We start from the raw sequence: 23,998 nt of genomic DNA, 5'->3' as shown, positions 1-23,998 counted from the left end.
AATGACTGACAGAGGAGAAGAAATCGATTTGGTGGCAGACATCCTTACACATGCATTTTCAAGGCAGACTGTAATAAAATTGACTATTCCTTGTGAGGTGTGAAATACTCTAGCCTAATTTCTATTTTACTTTGCTATTAAACGGTTGAGGACACCAGTGAAGACCGCAGGACGCGGTAACCATAGTAACCAGTGATTTCCGGATTGGACCTAAGATTTCCAGCCCAGCTACAGCTTAAAACCCGTCCATTTAAAAATAAAATAAAATAAAATAGCAGCCCCAAATGCATACTGTGATAACTAATACATTAACAAACAGAAAACCCAAAACAAATGGGTAAGTGCAAAGGGCACTATTTACACACACACACACACACACACTGACAGACCCGCAGCACAGGCGATCTCACCCAGTGTCCAGCTCTTCAAGTCCTGCAGAAATCTGCAGAAGTTTTGATAATTTTATGATCATTCCTAAATATCATTCAACATTACATTAGTAATATTGACTGTCAGATACTGAGCCAAAAGTGGTCACGTGATGAACGAACGAACGAACCAGACCCGAAGACGGTACTGACTGCAGAGCCGAAGTCTATGAGGCTGTCACGTGACGAGCAAGTTTCCCCGCACAGAACCAGGTAGGATCTTGCGCATGCGCGGTCAATAAAAAATGAATCTCTCCCGAGTCATATTACGGATTCATTCAAAATGAACGAATCTTTCAAGGAACCGAATCGGAGCCACGAAGGCCAGCTGTACGCCAACTGCATCTTGTTAAAACGTAAAGAAAACAAAAAAATCTCTGTAATTCACTTATGGTGTTCTAGATGGCTACTTAATTTACACCTTAACACGAAGCAGGATGTAAGCCTAAACATGTCCTGTTCTCCAAAAAAGATGATGTACTGTACATTTCCTCCCGCCGCCCCATCATAAGTGCTTCTTCTCATCGCAGTTTCATAATAACACATCTAACATTCTGTCACGTTCCTTACAGTAAAAACAGCTTGAGTAAAATAAAGGAAAGGTTTGTTTACCGGTTAAAAGGTTTGCTTTACTCATTACGATATTTATCTTAAACGTCAGAGAGACCCTGATGTTTCTAGTGTTTTTTTTTGTTCTGCTGTAGGTACTTGTGCTCTGAGACTCTGGGACTCAGAGACTGAGGGAGATGTCTGTTGTTCTGTCTCTGCAGGAAATTGAATCGCTTTTGGGATTTTCTGGCCCAGAAAAGATCCTAGGTGATTTGCACCCCCATACCTGGAAGCTTTCAGTTTAGCCAAGAATGGCATTCAAGCCCAGATTGTCTCCCACTACCTGGACAACTGTGAACTTAACAACACCATGAAATTCGGGGGTATCAACAGTGATGCCATCCCTCTCAAGACACCTGATCTCTTCAACAATAGGGCACAGCACTGCATCAAGACCATAGGTTGAATTGCATTATGTGATTTGAAAACTGCTAGAAGGAAGTGTGACCGTAAACTTGATAGCAGGTCTGGTGGCAAGCTCTTCATGATGAAATATATAAATCCTAACTTGTGAATCCCAGTCTTCGATCCAAGAGGATTGACAGTTTCACAGTCATCACTATACAGCAGTAGCAGAACTGAAACCTCAAGAATAGTGGATACGTTTTACAAAACTCCCCATCAAAGACATCCTGAAGTGCATCACCCTCTCTCTGCTGCCATTCTATCATGGCCTTCAAAATACCAGGAATTTCAAGTAGCTTGACAAGAAGGCACTGTAGTGGAATACGCTGATAGGAATCAGGAACTGCAACTTGTCGGACAGTGCCAGTGGTGGAATCCCATTGCTGTACATAGGAAACCCCAGGCAAAAACTCCTCAACTGGCTGAATAAAGTTTCCTGATTTAGCAAAATACTGCATCTGTTTATAGTCTGTTTCCAGTTCTCTGAAAGGCTCAGCTGCAAGAGCATGAGCTCTTCTACTTTTGGGCTTTGATCAAGACCAAACTGACTAAATAACGACATAGTCTGCAATTGTAGTCTGCTCACAATATCGAAGATTAAACTAGAGGTCTGTTGTACCACAAAGTTTAAGTTAGAAAATGTCTGGGCAGATCTAGACTTCAGATTAGCTAAAAAAAAAAAAGGGTCACCCATTCGATAATGTCCTCTTGCTGTAGTTCATCCCATTCATCCTCAACTTCCTGTCCTAACTCCTCTTCGGCATTAAGTTCATCATCAGGCTGGGCCAGCTGTTCGAGAGGCTCATCAAGAATCTGTTCAACTTGGTTTTCATGCTGCTCACTAGGTGTCTTCTGTAAGACCTGATGTAAGAAAAAGTTCTGCCACAACCATTTTCACTACATTGGAAATATGTTGATGAACTGTTTATATGGTGTACTGCTTGTAAATGTTTAAAGATACTCCTGACATCCCCAGGAATTTGCCTTTTACACCAAAAGCAAACATATGCCTTGGGAACGTTTAAAAAATGATCTGCTAAAATAATAGTGCAAAAAGTGGGGAAAATTAAGCCCTTTCCATCTGCAGTGACCGTAACTACTTACAAATTCTCTGAAGTATTTCATGAACTTTAGCCTTGGGCCAATTTTTGGGATTATGCAGTTGATGGTCCCCTCATCTAAAAGCAGAAAGCTTTCTTCATCTATTGCCTGATCTGAAAGACAAAACGACACAGAACACAAAGACATCTTGTCAACATTAAAATCATGGAAGCTAGTTATAATAATAATAATAAGAATAGTTATAATAATATTGTCATAACTCGGGAGAAATGCGGGAGAATTTTGATCACGGAGTAAATGGGGAGAGGGTAACGTTAATATCTATTGTCAGCTAGAGTCAGCTAAACTATCAAGCTATATAGCTCAGACCAGGCTGAAAGTTCGAGTGTAACGTTAACGCGGTAACAGTAATAAATGTTACAAACACAATGATAATTTTTTCTGTCATATGTGACTTAAGTGGGAGAAAATGTGTATACAGACCTTGTATTTAGCGTTATTTTCATTTAAATGCATGAGGGAGATGGACCGTCAGCGGCGTTGGAGCCCAAAAGAGAAGACACGAAGTTGACACAGCTGTTGAATACACCGCTGAACTTTGGGGGAGGGGCGGTCTTGTCTGTGATGTGTCAGCAGTCACTAGCTAACCCAACCCAAACCCAGCGGCTGGGTTACACAAAAAGTACCCAATTCTCTGTAAATAACCCAGAAAAATGACCCAACAGAGGCAACCCAGCATTTGGGTAGAAAAAATAACCCAGCATTTTTTAATGTATACAGTTAATCATGCTAAAGCTGGTGAATCTGATCAAATCTGTTGCTTCAGGTCTTAGCTAGCCACTGAGCTGAAATTTTCAAATTTTCAAGCATGCAGTTATAGCTTTTTTCATAACCTTATGTTAAATGTTAATTAAAAACAAAGTACCTGCTTCAGTAAATCCAAATACATTTTTTAAATCAGGGATGTCAAAAAACATAAGTTCACATTTATTAAATTACTAAACCTTTTAAACTATCAAAACTCTATCAACTTAACAAAAGAATATAAGTTAGGAGACCTGTGACCTTACTTAGTAAATTGAGTTAAGTCAACTACTTGGGTTAAAAGTTGAGTTAACTCAAAAATGCTGTGCAGCAAGTTGCCTTAAAATTTTAAGTTGAGTCAACGTTGTATTTTTTACAGTGCAGTTGCTTTGGGAGTATAATGGTATAATGTGACCAAACTCTACTTAGCTACTTCCCATAAATTTTCCACTATAAAATCAAACATTTAAAACCAAGATTTTTTTACCACAACTCTGCTCAAAACACATATCGGCTGTGATTACCTCCGACCAGATCTCAGGGTGCTGATATAACAGCATACCCTTTTGTTTTTTATATTGTTTAATATCTCACATAGTTAAAACATTTTAGACAATAAAAGCACATACTGCACTCATAAAATAAAGGACAATAAAATTCTTTACAAAGTGGTCAAAAGCAGAGCTTGCAAACACTGAACATTGTCTGTAAGTTTAGTACAGCTTTCCTAATTCAGTTCTCTTTAAAATTGTCTTCTAATAAAACTATTCTAAGACCAATTTAACATTAGATAAACTTGACATTGTTCAAAACATCCTTATAGATATTTTTCTTTTTCAACAATTGGAAATCACTGAACTATCAATGTAGTACTGAAAAATTTCCTTTAGAGTTCTCTTAAAGACAGCTCTATTTATTCTAGCTCAACTCAGGAATGGTTTACCATGGGGGAAAAAATCACATCATAGCAATGATTTTACTATTACTGCATCAGGCGATTTTTTAGTGATTGGATTTTAGGTTTGAGTGACTTGTGGCCAAGAGACAAAATCACTCTCTGTATGAAATCAAATGTGCTCTTCAGAGCTGCAGGATACTCTAAGTTTAGATCATAAATCAGTCCAAAGAGCAGACACATTGCTTGTGGAAGATTTTCCACATCATCCACAACCATGGTACCTTCCAAAATGATAGCTGTTGTTTTGGCATCAAGATGCAGGGAGTAGGGTAGTGTTGCAGTTGCTCGGGAGTCACCAGTCAAAATTCCAATTGCAATTTCGGACATTTCTTCATTGTCATCACAGTCCTAAAAACAGGGCATATAGCAAAAATAAGGTCAAAGTAAGACACAAAACATCTTTTAAGAGCATATACTCACAGTAAAATGTGAAACAAAATTAATAACACTACAATATGTCTAAATGTACAGGCCTTTTCAATCAGGACACAGCAGTGGATGCAGGAACGAATACAGACATTCAAACCACTGCATGAAAAGACAATAAATCAAACGGAAGGCCAGCTATATAAACTAAAACCTATTCTAAAACTCACAATTTGATATTTGAAAAGTTATCAAAATACATAATTATGGAGGAGAATTGACTGAATTTTTAAAAATTTTTTCTTTCTTTCAATCTAATCTCCTTTCTGTATTTTATATTTATTTTACTGTACTTTCTTACCTCTTTTACTGACTTCATCTCTGTTGCATCTGTCCTTTATTCTTCCTACCTGTCTAAATTTCCAACCTCCTGTTTATTGTCCTTCTTACTATTGTTTTTCTTTCTTTTCTTTATGTATTATAAAATGTCTTCTTACTGTCTTTTTTTCTTAATTTATCTTTACTTTCTTTTCTCTACCCCAGGTGTAGGCAAGTTCGGTCCTAGAGAGCAGTCCTGCAGATTTCAGCTCCAACCCTGAAAAAAAGATTTGCTTGCCTGTAGCCTTAGTAATCCTGAAAACCTTGATTAGCTTGTTCAGATGTGTTTGATTAGGGTTGGAGCTGAGCTCTGCAGGATTGCGGCTCTCTAGGACCTACCCCTGCTCTACCCCTTCTGTGTTTCAGTTTCCGTACTGTTTAGATCTCAAAACTGTTTAAAGAGCAGTTTGCCTGTCGAAACTACTTACAAAACCGGTCTTGTAAAAATTGGTGGGGTCCTCTCCAAGAAGAAATGGTAATCCAGAGAGAACGGCTGTTCGTCTCACGTTGATGTTGGATTTCTGCAAAGTTATGAAAATTATTATTTAATAGCGCTCATGGCACTAACACAACACAAAGCAAAGAACAACAGCAAAAGCAACAGTTGTTTTAATATAAAAAAAAATTGTGATGTGTGTGAGGAGCTTACATCATTTTTAATCTGGTGCAAAATCTTCTTAAGTTTGGATAAAATTCTGTCATCATTCACTTGCCCTCTGGTTTTTCCAAACCTGTATAAATGTCTTCCAGCCGAACGCAAAGGAAGATGTTTGTGAGAATGTCAGTAACCAAACAGATCTCATCCCCCATTTACTACCATAATAGGAAAAATAAATACTATGGAAGTAAATGGGGGATGAGATCTGTTTGGTTACTGAAATTCTTACAAATACGTTCTTTTGTGTTCAGCAGAACTAAAACATTTATACAAGTTTGAAACTATCTGAGTAAATGACAGTTTTAATTTTGGGTGAACTATTTCTTTAATGATCCATAAAACCAAGAATATTTATTCACCTGACTCTGTGTGAAAAGGGCTGGCCACCTTTCCACTGTATTCTTCACTGCAGGTTCCTTCTCTATCAGTTCCTTTCTACACAAGGCAAATGTAGAATTCATGTTCTGGGCTAGTGCAGAATTAACATGACGTTTCTTCATGTCTTCCACCATCTCCTTCCTTTTAGACTCCATGCTGGCTTCATCTTCACCATCAGGGAAGTTCGGTAGAAAGTTGATTTCAAACCTCTTGGGACTTGTGATGTTTCTCTGAGGCTGCTGTCCCCTTCTTTTCCAACCATTTATGGATATCTCCAAACATCCAGCTTGATGCAGTTTTGAGTGGTAGTTACCCATTTTCCATCTGAGGCTATCATACCACCTATTCCGCCCCTTAGATGAGCTCTCCTGACACTTGTAGATATGTTTTATCTCGCATGTATTGTAGATTTCCCTGATGTAATCTGTATTCAACGTCAACAGGAAAAGTAGGGATCTCAAAATATTCTGGCCATGCAGTCCATAGACTATGAGATGAATGATCATCAGAAGCCACAGACAGGACTTCAGTGTCAGCTGTGTTAGGGGTTGTTGTCATCACAGTTCCATGTGGGCTTATCTGGCAAGTCAGCAATGTAGGTAAGATTCACAAGGGAATTGCTGAATTCTGGATCTTCATACTGAAGCTTTTCTTCAAGTTGCTCCATCAGGGAGTCAACTGTCTGTGGTTTCGCAGGAAGTATGATTTTTCTGATGTCATTTTCACAAACTATAACTCAGAGTACAGTCCTTGTCTCCATATTTATTCTCTCTACAAAGGTTAAAGAATTGGGTTGGTTTTCTTAAATTAAAGTAATAGCTTCAACAGAAAAACAGTTGTCCAATTGCATAATTCTAAACCCATCCTTTGAAAAAAATGATTTGAAAAGTTTCACTCATCCTTGTTTAAATGTACTTTAAAAAGTACACAAAATAATTAATAATTTAATGTGACATCTGCCATACAGTCCAAGCATTTAAGGCAAATAAATTGGTTTGCTGAGAAATCAACTTCAATATATAATCCATTTCACTGGATCAACCCTTCACATAGAATAGCATTTAACTGCTGCTCTCTCAGGAGTGCATGCAGGATATGACCATTTAAAGAAAATGAATTACATTTCAGTTTGTTTCTTAATAAACCCATTGATACTATTCAAACACTTGAAGTTGAATGAAATTATATGATGGTTTTGTGTCCTCCTGAAGTTTGAGAAGCAATGCTTGCTATCTTCTTACATAGTAGTCAGACATCAGCAATCAGAAATCATTTCAAAAATAAGCCTTTTTGTCTTCCAAGTAAGAATGAGAGTAAATAATTTTTCAATAATTTCAAGTCTCTTTAAGCCTGAATTATCATTCATTCAGCATATGATATAATGTTTGAGTGTAACACAGGTCCTTCCCCGAAGTTTATAAGAGTTCTGAGAGTTTGGTGATTGTCAGTGATAGCACATGACAGCAAAGTTCAAAAGAACGCAGGTGCTGAATGTACCAACATGTCAGATCTTTACACACAAACAGAACAGCACTGTTGATGACAAGAATTTTGAAAAAACTGTCTGAAATCAGACAGGCCTGGAAAAGTACCAACAGATACAACCATATCTGGATTATACTTGATTCCATCATTGCTCACAGATGATGCTGTGAGGACAGGATATCAAGGGCCACCATGAGGGGCAGAAGTCTAATAAATGCCCAATTCTCATGGGCATTACCCCCAGTGGTACCTTATGAGGCAAATGTGCCTGGGATGATCTGAGGCTGATAAACTTTGTCTGAGAATTTGTAAGGTAACTGCTTGATAGCTTGAGTCAGGGATTCAAGAGATATTAATTTCCTTGATACCAAATCATTAATGCACAAGGACATTTCAATAGGGATGACACCCTCCATAAGGTTGTGCATTATGTCAGGTGGAAAACCACCAACTGTGTGAAAATGTTCCAACCTTTCACTTAACACACAGCCACCTTTCACACCATGTTCCCGACCAGACCTCCTTCTCCTGGATTTCACTCCTCTTTGCAAAGCAGAACCGACATGGGTGCTCAACACTGAAACTCTCCTGTAGTCCTGCAAAAGAATGTGCACCTAGATTATCAGATGAAACAAAAAGCAAACTTCCTTTCAAACAGTCTCCTAACTGTTCAATATATACACCATGCTTTTCAAGAGTTTCAAGGTCCCTAACAAGTGGGTGCAAGATGTCTTTGTAACCATGATGTTAAATTGCACTAGCTCTGCATAAAAATGCTAGCTGAATTGTCTGAAGTGATGAAAGATCTTTTGAGGAAAGGTTGGCTAGAACCCAATAGAGAGCAAATATTTTATGTTTCTTTTGAGAAGTGCCAAGGGGATTGGCAAGCTCAAATTCATCAAAATAAAGACCTAGGACAATCCTGAAGGTCTCAGTGTTGAAAAAGTCATTTTCTTGATACTGAGAGAATCCATGGCCACTTCCAGAACAGCGGAGACTCCCGGCACATGTGGCAGGGCATCCAGGCGATCACCAACTACAGAACATCACCACCTGCCTGTGACAGTGACGACTCCCTTCCAGATGCACTGAACGACTTCTACGCTCGGTTTGAGGCACAGAACAACACAACAGCGAGGAAGACCATCCCTCCTCCAAACGTCCAGGTGCTCTGTCTCACCACAGCTGATGTGAAGAGAACTCTATGCAGAGTTAACCCACGGAAGTCTGCTGGACCAGACAACATTCCTGGCAGAGTGCTGAGGGAGTGTGAGGAGCAGCTGGCATATGTCTTCACTGACATCTTCAACATCTTGCTGAGCAGCTCCATCATCCCAATGTGCCTCAAGACAATGACCATCGTCCCTGTGCCTAAGAAGTCTACGGTTTCCTGCCTCAATGACTATCAACCCGTCGCACTCACACCAATTGTGATGAAATGCTTCGAGAGGCTCGTCCTGAGGCACATCACAGTGGAAGTCACAGCTTCCACCCTCACTAATCCACGGATGACACCATCACCACAACCCTCCATCTTGCCCTCACACACCTGGACTGTAAAGACTCCTACGTTCGAATGCTGTTCATAGATTTCAGTTCAGCATTCAACACAATCATCCCTCAGTGGCTGATTGAGAAGCTGAGCCTGCTGGGCCTGAACACTTCTCTCTGCAACTGGATCCTGGATTTCCTGACTGGGAGACCTCAGTCTGTCAGGATCAGGAACAGAATCTCCAGCACCACCACACTGAGCACTGGAGCTCCTCAGGGCTGTGTGCTCAGTCCACTGCTGTTCACTCTGCTGACTCACGACTGTGCAGCAATGCACAGATCCAACCACACTGTCAAGTTCGCCGATGACACAACTGTGGTGGGTCTCATCAGTAAGAGCAATGAGTCAGCTTACAGAGAGGAGGTGCAACATCTAACAGCCTGGTGCAGAGCCAATAACCTCTCCCTGAACGTTGACAAGACTAAAGAGATGGTGGTTGACTTCAGGAGAGCACAGAGTGACCATTCTTCGCTGTTCATCGATGGATCCTCGGTGGAGATCGTCAAGAGCACCAAATTCCTTGGTGTTCATCTGGCAGAGAACTTCACCTGGTCACTCAACACCAGCTCCATCACCAAGAAAGCCCAGCAGCGCCTCTACTTCCTGAGGAGGCTGAGGAAAGCCCATCTCCCTCCCCTCATCCTGACTGTGTTCTACAGAGGGACCATCGAGAGCGTCCTGAGCAGCTGCATCACTGCCTGGTTTGGGAACTGCACCGTCTCGGATCGCAAGACCCTTCAGCGGATAGTAAGGACAGCTGAGAAGATCATCGGAATCTCTCTCCCCTCTATCACGGACATTTACACCACATGCTGCATCTGCAAAGCTAACTGCATTGTGGCTGACCCCACACACCCCTCACACACACTCTTCACCCTCCTGCCATCTGGAAAGAGGTACCGGAGCATTCGGGCCCTCACAACCAGACTGTTGAACAGTTTCTTTCCTCAAGCCATCAGCCTCCTCAACACCCAGGACTGAACTGTAGAACAACTCTCTCTCACACACACACATAAACACACACACACACTCAAGACTGAACTGTACAAAACTCTCTGTCTGTCTCACACACATACACACACACACACACTCTCTCTCTCTCTCTCTCTCTCTCACCTGGATGGATACACTCACACACACACACACACACATAATTTAAATTGTTCATTACTTGTGGCACTACCACTACCTGTCATACGCTGCTATAGTTATACTTATGTTTATTTCTATTTGCACTACCTCAACTGCTGCTGTTGAATTTATTTTGCACAATATTTTTTACATCATTTCTTTTTATCTTATTTTATTTCACTTATATTCCATTACACATGTTCTTTTCTTTCTTTTCGGCACTAAGTGTCCTGTGTTTTTGTGTTGCCTTTTGTTTGTATTTATTATTTTTGCACTGTCTTGTCTTCGATCTGTTTGCACCTAGCTGCACACTGTGCACTTTATGTGGCTAAGACAAACTTCTGTCCTAGCTCTGTGTTTTTTTTGTGTTTGATCTTTATGTTGTATGTTTCTGTAGCACCAGGTCCTGGTGAAACGTTATTTCATTTCACTATGTACTGCGTCAGCTATATGTGGTTGAAATGACAATAAAGCTTCTTGAATCTTGAGTGCCATCTCTGTAAGTCTTAAATTCATTAACTAATCGATCATTGCAAAGAACCCTATATAGAATGTCAGCCCAGTTTAGCATTTTCTGCAACATTTGCAGAACTGGCACATAAGAGACTGACTCTGAATCAAGCTTGTATTCAACTGGCATGGCAATCAGAAATTCACTCTGAAAATATGATGCTCCTCTGCTTATTGTGGAAAGAGGCTCACCATCTTTGGTCATTGTCAAGATGAAAGAAGTAAAATTTGATTTATATGTTGAATTATTTCCTGTGCAGCCAAATCAGAAACATGCAAAATCACCTGCATTTTGAGAGAGTGAGGCTATAATTTGAGAAAGAGTGAGGCTCCAACTGAGGACGCAATTCATCAAAGTTTTCAATCTCTATATCATTTATCTCCAAAAGTTCATCTACAGGATCAGCGCTCAAGGGCTATTCTTGTTGCACATTATCTACACTGTGTGTAGCAACATACAAGAGAACGTCAGATTTTAACTGCCTCTGATCAAATGCTCCATGCTCTCTACATTTATGGGAATTAAATGTAGAGTAGATATTGCTCTCAAAATTGCAATAGTTGTAGGGAAACTGCACAGTTCTATGATTTTTGAGATGCTGCCGCAAATGAGAAATAAAATAGACTCTGTGCAGGGCTCCTCAAAACTGCAAAGTGGGCAGTGAAATATCAAAGGGATGTTATCACATGGACTGGATAGGCTACCATGTGCCTGATGTGAATGATGTTTTGTTAAGTGTACACTTATTGCATTAAATGATTTGAATGAGCACAGACAATCTGTGTAGAGACATGGAATTGGAGTACTTCTAGTGTAGCTTCCATGTTTTATTCTGTAGTGTTTCAACAGCTGAGCCCACTTTTCACACGAAAACAAGCAAAACCTACACTTCCACTGCATGAATTTAAGTCCCCTAAATAAGCACACACTAAATAAAAAACACAAAATATGGTACATGCTTGTTAATTAAGCTATCTTAATTCAGGCATCATGTTGTTCATTTCCATGTGAACCACACATGCGGATCAAACGTTCTAGAAAGAATGTTCATAAAGGCCGCACAGGTTTTTACATATCATTAATGATAAACCATGAACTTACAACCGATTAAAATAGCTTAGAAATGTAATAAAACAAGTGTTCAGTAAAAGTCGATTTTTGCAACGTAGCACTGGTCGCATTTGACATAAAACTACTTCAGTGTGCCTTTTTATGTCTTTTCCTCTTTCCACACAACTAGCAAATAAAATTGTATTTAAGTTGTAAGAGACACTGATGTTTATAAACAGATCATTGTGAGCATACCTAGTCATTCTACTACATCCCTAAAACGTGCTGTTCTTTGAGTTCTTCTTCGTCAATGTCTTCTCCAAACACCTGTGTTCTGTCACATTGCGCATGCATGAGACAAAAGCGTGTTTAAGAAATTAGAAGAGTAATTCTAATTGTGATAGTAATAATAATTGTAATAGTAATTGTTTCGTCCTATGCTGAAACTTAACCAAAGGCCAGTAAATATATCAAGCTCTGTTCATACAAATATGGTGGATTGTGATGTAGCAGCAGCTGATTGGCAATAAGCTTAAATCTTACTGGTTTCCAGGTTATTTTATAGCGCAAAGGGGAAAAAGACCCAGAACCTATAAATAAATAAATAAATACTCTTAAGTACTCTTAAGTTTAGTTCACACTACACAGTCTAATCAATTTAAATCAACAAATTTTCAAAAGTCAGTTAAATTTACAAGTTTTTCTTGAGTAGATTCAACAATTACTTTTTACAGTGCATGTGTTTGACTGGTCTATACCACAAAAAGAAAATACTGTATATTACTGTTAAATTCTATGGTAACTTGCTTAAGATTTTACAAGTATGTTACTGTATCGTACTGTTTGGAAAAACAGTATGTTGCTGTTAGAATTTGGATGTAATTTTACAGTCTGTCACTGCTCGAAGTCCATGTTCATAGCTTGATATTGGCTAATATGGCCCACAAAAATGAATTTTGTTATAAATCATGATCATTTCTGAAAGTAATTGAATGAAAACATTCAGGGGGAAAACACAATCTTATCTCTATTATCCCAATAGGTGGCAAAATAAGTCAACAAACATGATTTAATATACAGTATTATATATATAATCATGATATACTGTGTAATCCAAGTTAAGTTCATTTCAGGTCCAGGTTGTAACAGTACAAAATGTGAAAAAAATATATAAGCACTTAAAAATGTATATTTCTTTGCAGTATGTCTTTCAATAGATTATGCAGTATGTTGGCGATATATCCATGTGTACAATCAGAATATAGTATGTAGATGCTGATAAATGAACGGATTCAAGAGGAAATGTGTTTTTTGGTCACTAATCTGGTTTTATTTCTGGCCCACTTGTTCATTTCTTTGGCATGTCCCATGTTATCTTTTCTTGGTGAAACCAGTTTCTCTGTTGTCCTGGTTTCATGGTTGTTAAATTTTTTTAGCTACTTATTTGGGTAAACAGGTTCATTACATAATTATAGATACTTTAATGTAATGAATGTGAACAGAGTCAGAAACTTTAATTTAATGAAATACTTTGCAATTGTAGATTTAAATCAATCATGAGTAACCGAAAGGAAACAGTTACATGGAGGAAACCTTTGAGATGACATGAGGAAGAAACTTTATGACTTTAACTCATTAGAGAATACAGGTTGTAGCTACTCAGGCAGTGAGGGCTTAACAGACATACATGAGACAGCGAAGGTTAAAATTCACAGTGTATTTATTTGGTGCACATAGGGAAAAAAAGAATCTTTGAGTACAAAATTCAGTGAAAATAGAAAAAGGAGCAAAATAGGGAAAACATGGTTACACAGCCATGGTTGATGGCTGAAAGGGGCTGAAAGGGGTCCAGGTACGGTGGAGCAGTGACGAGTGCAATGGCTTAGGGATGTCTTCCCTAAGTGTCAGGATGGCCGAGCGGTCTAAGGCGCCAGACTCAAAGTTCAAACCTTCCCCCTGATGTAAGGAGGATTCTAGTCTCCGAATGCAGGCTTGGGTTCGAATCCCACTTCTGACATGATCCTTTAGGGGCAGTGGTGGCTCAGGTGGTTAAGATCAGGGGTTCAAGCACTAGCGCTGCCAAGTTGCCCCTGTTGGGCCCTTGAGCAAGGCCCTTAACCCTCTCTGCTCCAGGGGCGCCCTGTGCTCTGACCCCAACCTCCAAGGATGGGATATGCGAAGAAAGAATTTCACTGTGCTGTAATGTATATGTGACAAATAAAGGCATTTTCATTTCATTTCTTCGGTCTCCAACAGCTTTGCCATGCTTCACTCGCTCCACACCGCAGCCATGTGCTCCTCTGCTATCCAAAACATTGATGGTGCTGAACCAGCACAGTCTGTTCAGGTTTTTTATCAAGAAGAAAAACCTTAAAACATGTATCTTCAATTCAGTAAAACTTTCAATATAACAGAACTGTCAAAATTTTTGTACAGTGCAGCTGGATTTCCTGTCACTGTGGGTTAGGGTTAGAGCAGAGTAGCATAGTGCAGAGTCTGATACAGTTGCAGAGGAGATGAACAAATCCCCCTTTTTTCTCCATGGACTTTAATGTTGAATCAGAAAAAAACACTTTAGTCTAAAGTGAACAGTTGTTTTATATGTCTGAAATTAGTTTAGCTCCTGAGATTAACAATGGCAAGGGTTAAATATTTGTGCAGTATGAATGATAGAAGAACAGGCAGAGCCTATATTACAGAAGGTGCTCTTGTACTTGTCAGACCATAAGATAACCAAGTTCGCCATCTTGTGTTCATCAAGAAACATATCTTTCTTTTCCTCTATTTATGCTATTTATATTCTTGAGTCTACAAAACTTTCCCTAGGTTCTACCTAGCTTTAACCTTGCCATTTTAAAAAACATGTCCCCACCAAGAGATGTCAGAGTGACCATTTTAGCAATTATAAAGGAAACCCAGCAAATCTGTACACTCTATAGATTACACTGAGCACCTGCTTAGATACAGAACTGCTCTGAACAGCAGCTGGTCAGCGTATTTCTCTAATATCAATAATGCCAGCTGTAATAATTGATTTATTTTGAAGATGAGAGCCCGAGCTGCTTCTTTATATTTTCTGTAGTGTAGTGGTTATCGCGTTCGCCTAACACGCGAAAGGCCCCCGGTTTGAAACCGGGCAGAAACAACCCAAGGCTTTTGAGCTTTGCTTCAGTATGCGTCCACTCGTCCTAATCGGCACCCTGAAGGCGACTGGAGCAGTTTCTCCACAATGTGATGCCTAGTTTGAAATGCGCTTTAGTGCTTAGAAAATGAACAAGTGTCTACTTCAAATCAAGCAGCGCGTAGGGGCTTTTGCTGCAGGCCGCAAGCCATCACTTACACCGCAATTGTAAATCGGAAAGAGCTCTCACCAAAGAACTCTGGCCAAAGCCTGTCAAATGCAACTGGTGGACTTTGCCGTTCCGTTTTGACTTTCGAGACCGGGCAGAAACAAGCCTTGAGCTTTGCTCCAGTAAGAGCCCACTTGTCCTAATCAGGACCCTGAAGGTGACTAGAGCAGTTTCTCCACTATGTGGTGCCTAGCTTCAAATGGGCTTTAGTGCATGAACAAGTGTTTGCTTGTTCGAGTCGAGCAACAAGTAGGGCTGTTTTTTTTTGGCCTCAGGCAGCAAGCATCCACTTAGAACACAAGTGGAAATCACTTGTGGAAAGACCTCTCACAAGCAGAGAAGCCTTCGTCACACTCTTGCCAAAGCCTGCTAAATGCAGCTGGCGGACTTTCCTGTTCCGTTTGCCTTTTCAAGGGCAGCCCTCGTACATTTGCCACGCTCCAACATGCGGCTTAAAAGTAGTGCGTTGGCCGGGAATCGAACCCGGGTCAACTGCTTGGAAGGCAGCTATGCTCACCACTATACCACCAACGCCTGAGGCCGTGTACTCATTACTCGGTTGAAGGAACGCTTAAGCCTTTGCGTTGATCGAATATTTATTTATTTACTTACTTTGCGGTTCCCCCGCCGAAAGGAAACTCTTTCCTTTGCTTCTGTTTCTGTAGTGTAGTGGTTATCACATTCGCTTCACACGCGAAAGGTCCCCGGTTCGAAACCGGGCAGAAGCATCTTTTGGTGGTCAGGGGCTTGTGCTTTGCGTCGAATAAGACTCGAGTTTTGCGCTCTGTAGCACCCATGCCTTGGGAACAAGCTGAAACTGAGATCCGGCCCCACTCCCACATAGTTTCTGTAGCGTGACTGTTTTCACGTTTTCTGCTCATTTGCACTGGCGAACAAAAGTCTTGATATTGTCTTTTTTTTGTTTTCTTTTTTGGTTTAATTGATTTATTTTGAAGATGAGAGCCCGAATAGCTTCTTTGTAGTTTCTGTAGTGTAGTGGTTATCACGTTCGCCTAACACGCGAAAGGCCCCCCGGTTCATGCATGGTGTCCTATAAGAGGCTTCAATCCAAGGACCCACCCTACTCCCAGCATTCCTGGGGTAGGCTCACGGTTGGAGCTTTGATTTTCAGAGGTTATTTGGTGAAATACACCATGGGATTTGCACCTCCTGGGACCTCTCGATAAACAAGCTTCCAAATGAGAACCAAGCAGCCGGCACTCCAAGTTTCCATTAGTTTTGTCCCACTCAGGCTATTCCATGTAACATTTTAACAATATAGGAAGGGCTCATCTGGGATCTCTCACACCCAAAGTGAGAATCATAACTCTAGACCAATGAGCCAGATTGCCCTGGACAGGGAAGTTGTGCACTGATGCAATTTCATTGTACCCTGCAAATGTACATCTTCCTGTTCTATGGGCTCATGCTAAACTTTTCAGTTGATGACTATTGTAATAATTTCACTAACTCCATTTTGTTGGAAAGGAGACATCAACAAGCAGTGTTCTTGGGGATGTGCCCAAAGAACAGAAAGGAATGAAAGGAAGCCAATATTAAGTGGCAGGACCTTGGTTCATTTCATGCAAACAATCAACATTAACTAAATACAAATTAATTTCTTTTCATTAAGTAGCACTGGTTTCAGTAGAGATGAAAATACTTACACAAATAGTGACAATGTGCAAAGCTTCATGTACATGTACAATCTCAGTACTTTTTCCACACCTGTGATATGGTATATTCCAGTGGTGGGCTGTGCATTTCACACCTAGGCCTTCACTGGTGTCCTTCCTGAATTAATCCACCTCTATACCATCATTATGACGCCACGGCAATAGATACTATTCAACCTTTAAATAGCAAAGTATATATTCTCTGATTATCCAATTAAAGGACGGGAAATTGCTGACGTAATCGTATGCCTGCTAGATGGCCCCAGTGACACCAACTCGAAATCTGATTGGTTAATTTAACAATTCCATTGCCATTTATTTTAAGCTATGGGCGCCTGCACTATTGATTCTGAAGGCCTTAAGGCAGATTTCTTTCACCCTGGCAACACATGATGTCAGCCAGTGACTGAAATATGATTGGATAAATACTCTTATCATAAATATACACTACTGGAAGCAGCGCAACCAAGAGAAAAGCTATGAAATGTAGAGAATAGACAATTGGGAATAATTTAGTACACTTTCATGGAAAAATAAATTAAATATATTAAAATGCAAGTCAGTGATTCAGATCACTGCTATTTAGGCCAGCAGAGAAGGCCTTGCTGGCACTGACGGCCCACCACTGGTGTATTCCCTCCTTATGCCTAGTGTGTCCATGATAGATTCTGGAGCCACAGTGACTCTGATTAGGAAGATTAATGAATGAACCCATTGTGGAATTCAGTTATGTAATGATACACATGTAAATACATAATTAGTCATAATTAACATGTTTGTGTTGTAGCCTGGGAATTATGTTTGTTGGCAAAATTTCCCGTCTTCTGTTTAGGTCAGTAAAACATTTTAAAACTTTATCTACTGCCATCTGTACAGTGTGTAAGCTCTTCTCTCTGGCAATACAGGTCCATCACAGACATAATTAAACTGATCAAAGTGTTACATTTATAGAATGAGAAATGCAGCATAACTAACCAGGTTTTAGACATCTTTAGGCAGACTGACTGCATTTACTGTCATGGACTGCTGGACAGTTCCCTGCCAGGACACCAGAGGGTGGTCTGGCAGGGTTTAATTATGTTCCCATGTGTTTTTGTTAACGTTGTATGCACCCTACCGCCCCACCGCTGCACACCTGTTCCTTACTTTTCAATGACTTTATCAGTACCTACTGCTTCTGATTCAGTATCTTCTGCTCGGCCACTGATACAGTACACATTGATCAGTATAAGTGTGTAGTATAAATACAATATTGATATTCTTCATCTGTCATGTTGACATGGTGACCTGCAACTGCAAATCTGTAACAGCCTGCCAGTTAGAGCACCTGAACTTATTTTAATGATATTTATGGCTTTTGTCTGCATTTTGATGACATTTGGAAGTCCAAGACAATGGAGGCACCAGACAAGTGCTTTTTTTTAATCAAAATACATAAGTATCATCATCATCAAGCACATTGCATAAAATTTACCTCAGGTTTGATTCCCTGACTCCCCTGTCCTCCACAAAACCTTTAAGAGAACATTGGGGAAAATGCCATTGGGATATTTTCTGCAAGGTTGACAATGTTACTTTGGGACACCTTTGAAAATATTATTCTCCTTCCCTAGATTATACTACACCTCTTAAATTAGACACTTCTGAATGTTGTGAATCCCCAAACAAGTTGTACAATATTGTGCCTCTTAGAATACATGACAAATCCTAATTTGTGTTTGTATATATACATGAATGAAAATTCATTCGAATTAATCATGGGGAAAAACTGCAGCAAAGTACAATGAATTAAATTTTAAACAGTACACACCAGCAACAAGTGACACAGAGCCTCTTTATTTTATTCTCTTTCTTCAGCTGCATATGTTACCACAAATGTCTTTTGTGTCTGTGGTTAACTGATAAGTTGCTAAAGGAAGTATCTTTGATATTTAACGTTGAACTTCAAATGAATTATTTCATAGGTTTTTGTACAGTCTCTCAGTGACTCTGTATCACTGTGCTACTACTCTAAGAGCACAGTGATAGAGTGCAGAATCTGAGATCTGCAGATGTTTGATAGTGAGTTCAGTAGAGTCTGGGGATGTTTCTGCATTGAATCGAGAGCCAGAGGGGTTGTGCTGAGCTGAACTTGCTGACTTTGCACCTTTATACAGTAAAAACTGTGGTGTGCTGTTAGGATATTGTCTGTACCAGTAAAGCCAAATGCTACCACTGCTTGATTCATATGAACATCTCAGAGTAACAGGGTCTGTTTCCTTCCCCACAACGTTGATATCTTTGTCCTTCGGCCAAATTTTATCAGCAGAACTGCCTGTTGTATTGAACAATTATTAATAAAGACATAATACAAATATCGAAACATTCTAAAAATGTTTTTTGTGTAACACCAAAAACACTGACATTAAAAATAAATGAATTAATTCTATGAATATTAGTTAATTCCATTAATTAATTGATAAACTGATGAAAATTACCTGTAACTAGAGTGAGAATCAGTGGTATGTATCTCACTATGTACAGTAAGTTGTATAGTTGATCCATTTCTGAACACAGCTCTGTGAGGATTCTGTATAATAGTGCTGTATGTGCTGAACTTTACACGTCTCTAGAAGGACACACCCAGGAAGTGACACTGTTGTGCTGTAACTGTATACAGATCACCACTTCACACAGTATCAGTGAACTGTCTCCAACACAATACAACATTATTCCACTACAGCTGAATAACCACAGTCGGGAATTATTGTTCTTTTCTCTTTCATTTGCAGTCAGATAATACAATAAGAATATAAACAGCAGTTAATAAAGCTATGACTGAATACATTTTCTCTATTAAACACAATTCTTTGCTCATGTATTCTGTAGTTTGCTTCTTCAGAGCATCTCTTATTAAACTATTTGTATTTAAATGCATTTCAGATGAATTTGTCTGAATCTTGTTTACACATGAATATACACATACAATATAAATCACTTCAAAACATTCAAATGGAAATTAGTACGTCATGTTAATATAGATTTATTGATATTAATAACAGCTGGTATAACAGGGTGGATAAGTAACATTTGAGAGTGACAAGGTGGGAAGACAGAACAATAGGAAGGGTGTGGCACAAAGTACAAGGGAAAACAAACAGAAAAGCAGGCTCTGCTGATCCACCTGTCAGCACCTCTCCAGTGGAACTGTCCCAGTGATTCCTGACACTACCAACAGCAGTTATAGTTATGTAGGTGTAATCATGTATACATACATGATAAGTGCATACAAACCCTCTCTACCTCATAAACAATATAAGCAGCTGCTTACTGTCCTGCAACTGCAGCTTAAAAATGTTAGCGGATGAAAATATGTTGTCAGTAAAGCATGAGTACTAGTATTATAATCAGGTCAAATATTATCAGGACATTGTCTTAGCTTAAATGCAGCAAAGTAACATGCAGTTGTGTGTACATGTATAATGACTGTCTGAATAGATGAATAAACATTTGTTACAATGAATCGTATAAACTGTAAAGAAACTACATCCCTATACATATTTATATATGTATGTATGTTTATATGACATGCTTGACATGGTTCATTTTTTTCTGGTCATCCACGTCATCCAGATCTTCTCTATTAATAATTTTATATTAGATCATATATTTAAATTGCATTTACAGCACTGGGTAGTGTGATGGATTTATAATTCCCAATGTATTTCTATCTGAAATGTTGCTGAGTTTGTATTTGGGCATGTTATTGTTTTAAAGAGTTGTTGAAAACAGTGATAAACCTCAATAACTAAACTGTATTGGTTGTTTCAGAAATCTATCAATTCACATGATATACTTTCTGTCCTATCAGGGGATTAAACACACAAAATTCCCTTTAGATGAATTCGCTTAAACGCCTGATTATAAATCACAGCAGGATATTTTAAACCATTCAGAAGATTTAAGAGATAATTCTGTCTTTGCTTCACACTTTCTTCTTTTTCCAAACTTTTGCTAGAGTCTTTGCTTGCAGTCCATTACATGACAAGAGCATACCTAATAATCTGTGGTCTCTGGGTTTGTAACAGTGTTCAGAGTTAAAACTGAATTGAATTGAACTGAACTCAAACTGGAGACTGTGCACAAGAGAAAAAAAAAACAATGGACTAATAAATAAAGGCAGCTCTAGTCACTTGTGTAAAAATACCAGGAATTGGTCTGTAGTGGTTATACCATCTGAAGAGATAATTCTATGTGAAGTGCAGGTTTCCTGTGTAATGCTTTAACACAAACAGATTAAAGTACACACAACATATAAAATGAATTGACAAAACACTGCAGTGTTAAATTACACAGATATACTCCATCCCAACAGAAGCAACAAAGCATGAGAGGTCTAATTCTTATATCCTGCAAAGCCTCAAACTCATTCCTTAGTTCTGGAGATTTCCTCATTACCTCATCACTGGTCTGAGTGAATTATCCTAGATGCTATATATAGTTCAATGTTATATATCTGGAGCCATAGCTTGTCTTTAGTGCACTTCTAATTTAATTAGAAATTGCCCCTAAGAGTGAAGGAGATTGTGAATGTGTGTGCATGATGCACTGTGAAAGACTGGCATCCCATCAAGAAAGGAGCTGTCTCTAAATAATACAACATTTACCAGTAATATAAACTAAATTAAAAATATACATTTTGAGAGAGAAAGAAAACAGTGTCAATGTTTTTGTACAGTGCAGCTGGATTTCCTGTCACTGTGGGCGCCAGAGCACAGTAATATAGAGCAGAGTCTGATACAGCAGCAGAGGAGATGATCAGATCCACTTTCTTATCTTTAAGTGTAGCATTCATTCTTGGGGGAATGTTAGCACTTAGATCTCCATATTGGTGAATATAAAGAAGGAACTCAGGTTTAGATTTTGGATATTGTCTGTACCAGTGCAGAGAGAATCCTGTAGCACTTGTTTCATATTCACAGGACAGAGTAACATCATCACCTTCATCTACAACATTCTGAGTGAAAAGTGGCTTTATTGAATCTGCCATGGAGTCACCTGTCATAGAGAAGAGAACATAAAGTTTAACACAATCAAGCCAGAATTACACACAGAAATCATGCTTTCTATAACACCAGACAATTAATAAACAATACATAATATCTAAACTAACAAAAGGTGTTAACTCACCTAGTGAAAGCCACAGACACATGAATATAACAGTGAACATGATGACTGGTTTTAGCTGAATGAAAAAGCTCTTTCTGTACTCTAATATATTACCATGATAAATGTTCAGGAAGCTCCACCCCCCAGCATCACATGACAGTGTCTCCAGTGTTGATGACAGTGAAACATCCTGGCTTTACATTAAGCCTTGTTTGGGAAACTGTGCTGAAACTCTTTACATAGTAAACAAAAAACAAAACAAAACTGACAGCAGGAAAAAATAATACTAATAATTAAAACGAGTAAATATTTGATTTTATTATTTTTTTATTTTTTATAAGTGGTGTCTGGACAATAAGGTATTTGAAAGCATGTTTATTAAATAGAATTACATTTTCATGAGGTGGTATTTTATTATGTGAGGAACAAACCAGGCTCTTTTCATTCTGTTATCTATTATTCTTTATTGTCATTTAACTCATTGCTTAATAAAACCGCTGTGTAAAACTAGTTGACTTGATCTCATATCTGCTGATTGGTCATTTAAACATGAAACTGTGTTTATATAGAAAGGGTAAAGTTTCTTATCCTATGATGAGAGAATCTGTCCAGAGCCCATTTTATTCAATGCAGCTGTAATGTGCTTGTCCTTGCTGGAGACAAATATATTACAAATATAAGTCAAACATTTTTAATGAAATTGTTCGTAATAACTGCAAATTCTACACATACAGTTGAAGACAAAATTATTAGCCCCCTATAAAATCTTTTATTATTTTTCAAATAATTCCCAAGTGCTGTTTAATGGAGAGAAGATTTTTTCAAAACAGCATTTTTGAACATAATAGTTTATTTAGGAAGCTTGGAGTGTTTGTAATACAAACAGAAACAAAATTATAACCAAGAATAAAAAAAGTCTACAGGTCAAAATTATTAGCCCTCTGATGTTAATAGTCAATAGTGAATTTCTCAAGCTCCTCCAGATTTGTTGGTCTTCTGGCATGAACTCTGGACTTTAGTGTGCCCCACAGATTTTCTATTGGATTTTCTAAAGTCTGGGCTTTGTGCAGGCCAGTCAAGGACATTCACTTTGTTCCTTTGTAGGTAGTTCTTCACCAGAAGTGAGGTATGCTTTGGGTCGTTATCATGCTGGAAGACAAAACTCAGACCAAGTTTTGTTGCAGACTGTCTGAGGTTGTCTCTCAAAATCTTTTCGTAGTCTTCCTTTTTCATGGTTCCTTCAACCCTGACGAGATTCCCAGTTCCAAACGCACTGAAACATCCCCACAGCATTATACTCCCACCGCCATGTTTCACTGTGGGAACGGTGTTCTTTGTGGTTGAACATTTGTGGCAACATCTCTATGGCCAAAGAGCTCTAGTTTTGTCTCATCTGACCAAAGGACATGTTTCCAGTATGCATCATTTTTCCCCAGGTTGTCCTTAGCAAACTTCAGTCTAGCTTGTAGGTGTTTCTTTTTCAGAAGTGGAGTCTTTCTTGGTCGGCAACCTTGCAGTCCATTCCTGTGCAAGGCTCTAGTGACTGTCTTCGTTGATACATCAATCCCAGACTTTGCTAAGTCATTCACTAGAGTCCTGGCAGTTGTTCTTGGGTCTTTAGAAACCTCTCTCACTAGTTTTCTTTCCAAAGTTTTTGAAATCTTTCGCTTCCTGCCTCTGCCAGTCTTGTTCTCCACTGTGTGGGTCTCTTTAAACTTCTTGATAATACTTCTCATGGCAGTTCTTGACACTTGAAAACGCTTTTATAAACGTATATATCCTTCTCCTCATTTCTGAGCATGAACAATTCTTTTTCTCAAGTCTAAACTAGTTTCTTTTGTCTTTGCCATGATGATGGTACATATTATTTTGCTAGTTGTTTTGCAAGATAATAATCCTTAAAGTGCAATTTAAAGGCTTAACTAGGTTAACTGGGTTAATTAGGCTAGTAATTGGACAACAGTGGTTTGTTCTGTAGCCAATCAAACAAATAATTCCTTAAGGGATCTAATAATTTTCACCTTAGCAGATTTTTCATTTTTAAAAATA

At 38.9% G+C, this 23,998-nt stretch overlaps 3 non-coding genes across 3 annotated transcripts; 2 read left to right on the top strand and 1 right to left on the bottom strand.

Annotated features, from left to right (window-relative positions):
- The first annotated feature begins 14,847 nt into the window (after positions 1-14,847).
- trnav-aac (transfer RNA valine (anticodon AAC)) lies at positions 14,848-14,920 on the top strand. Its single transcript has one exon. It is a non-coding gene; the product is annotated as a tRNA-Val (tRNA).
- Positions 14,921-15,587: 667 nt separating this feature from the next.
- trnag-ucc (transfer RNA glycine (anticodon UCC)) lies at positions 15,588-15,659 on the bottom strand. The gene has a single exon. It is a non-coding gene; the product is annotated as a tRNA-Gly (tRNA).
- Positions 15,660-15,780: 121 nt separating this feature from the next.
- On the top strand, positions 15,781-15,853 carry trnav-cac (transfer RNA valine (anticodon CAC)). Its single transcript has one exon. It is a non-coding gene; the product is annotated as a tRNA-Val (tRNA).
- The last annotated feature ends 8,145 nt before the right edge of the window (positions 15,854-23,998 follow it).

The sequence above is a fragment of the Hemibagrus wyckioides genome, unplaced genomic scaffold (genome assembly GCF_019097595.1).
Source record: "Hemibagrus wyckioides isolate EC202008001 unplaced genomic scaffold, SWU_Hwy_1.0 Contig1, whole genome shotgun sequence".
Lineage (NCBI taxonomy): Eukaryota > Metazoa > Chordata > Actinopteri > Siluriformes > Bagridae > Hemibagrus > Hemibagrus wyckioides.
The sequence above is the reverse complement of the archived record's forward strand: the minus strand, read 5'-3'. Positions and strand labels throughout refer to the sequence as shown.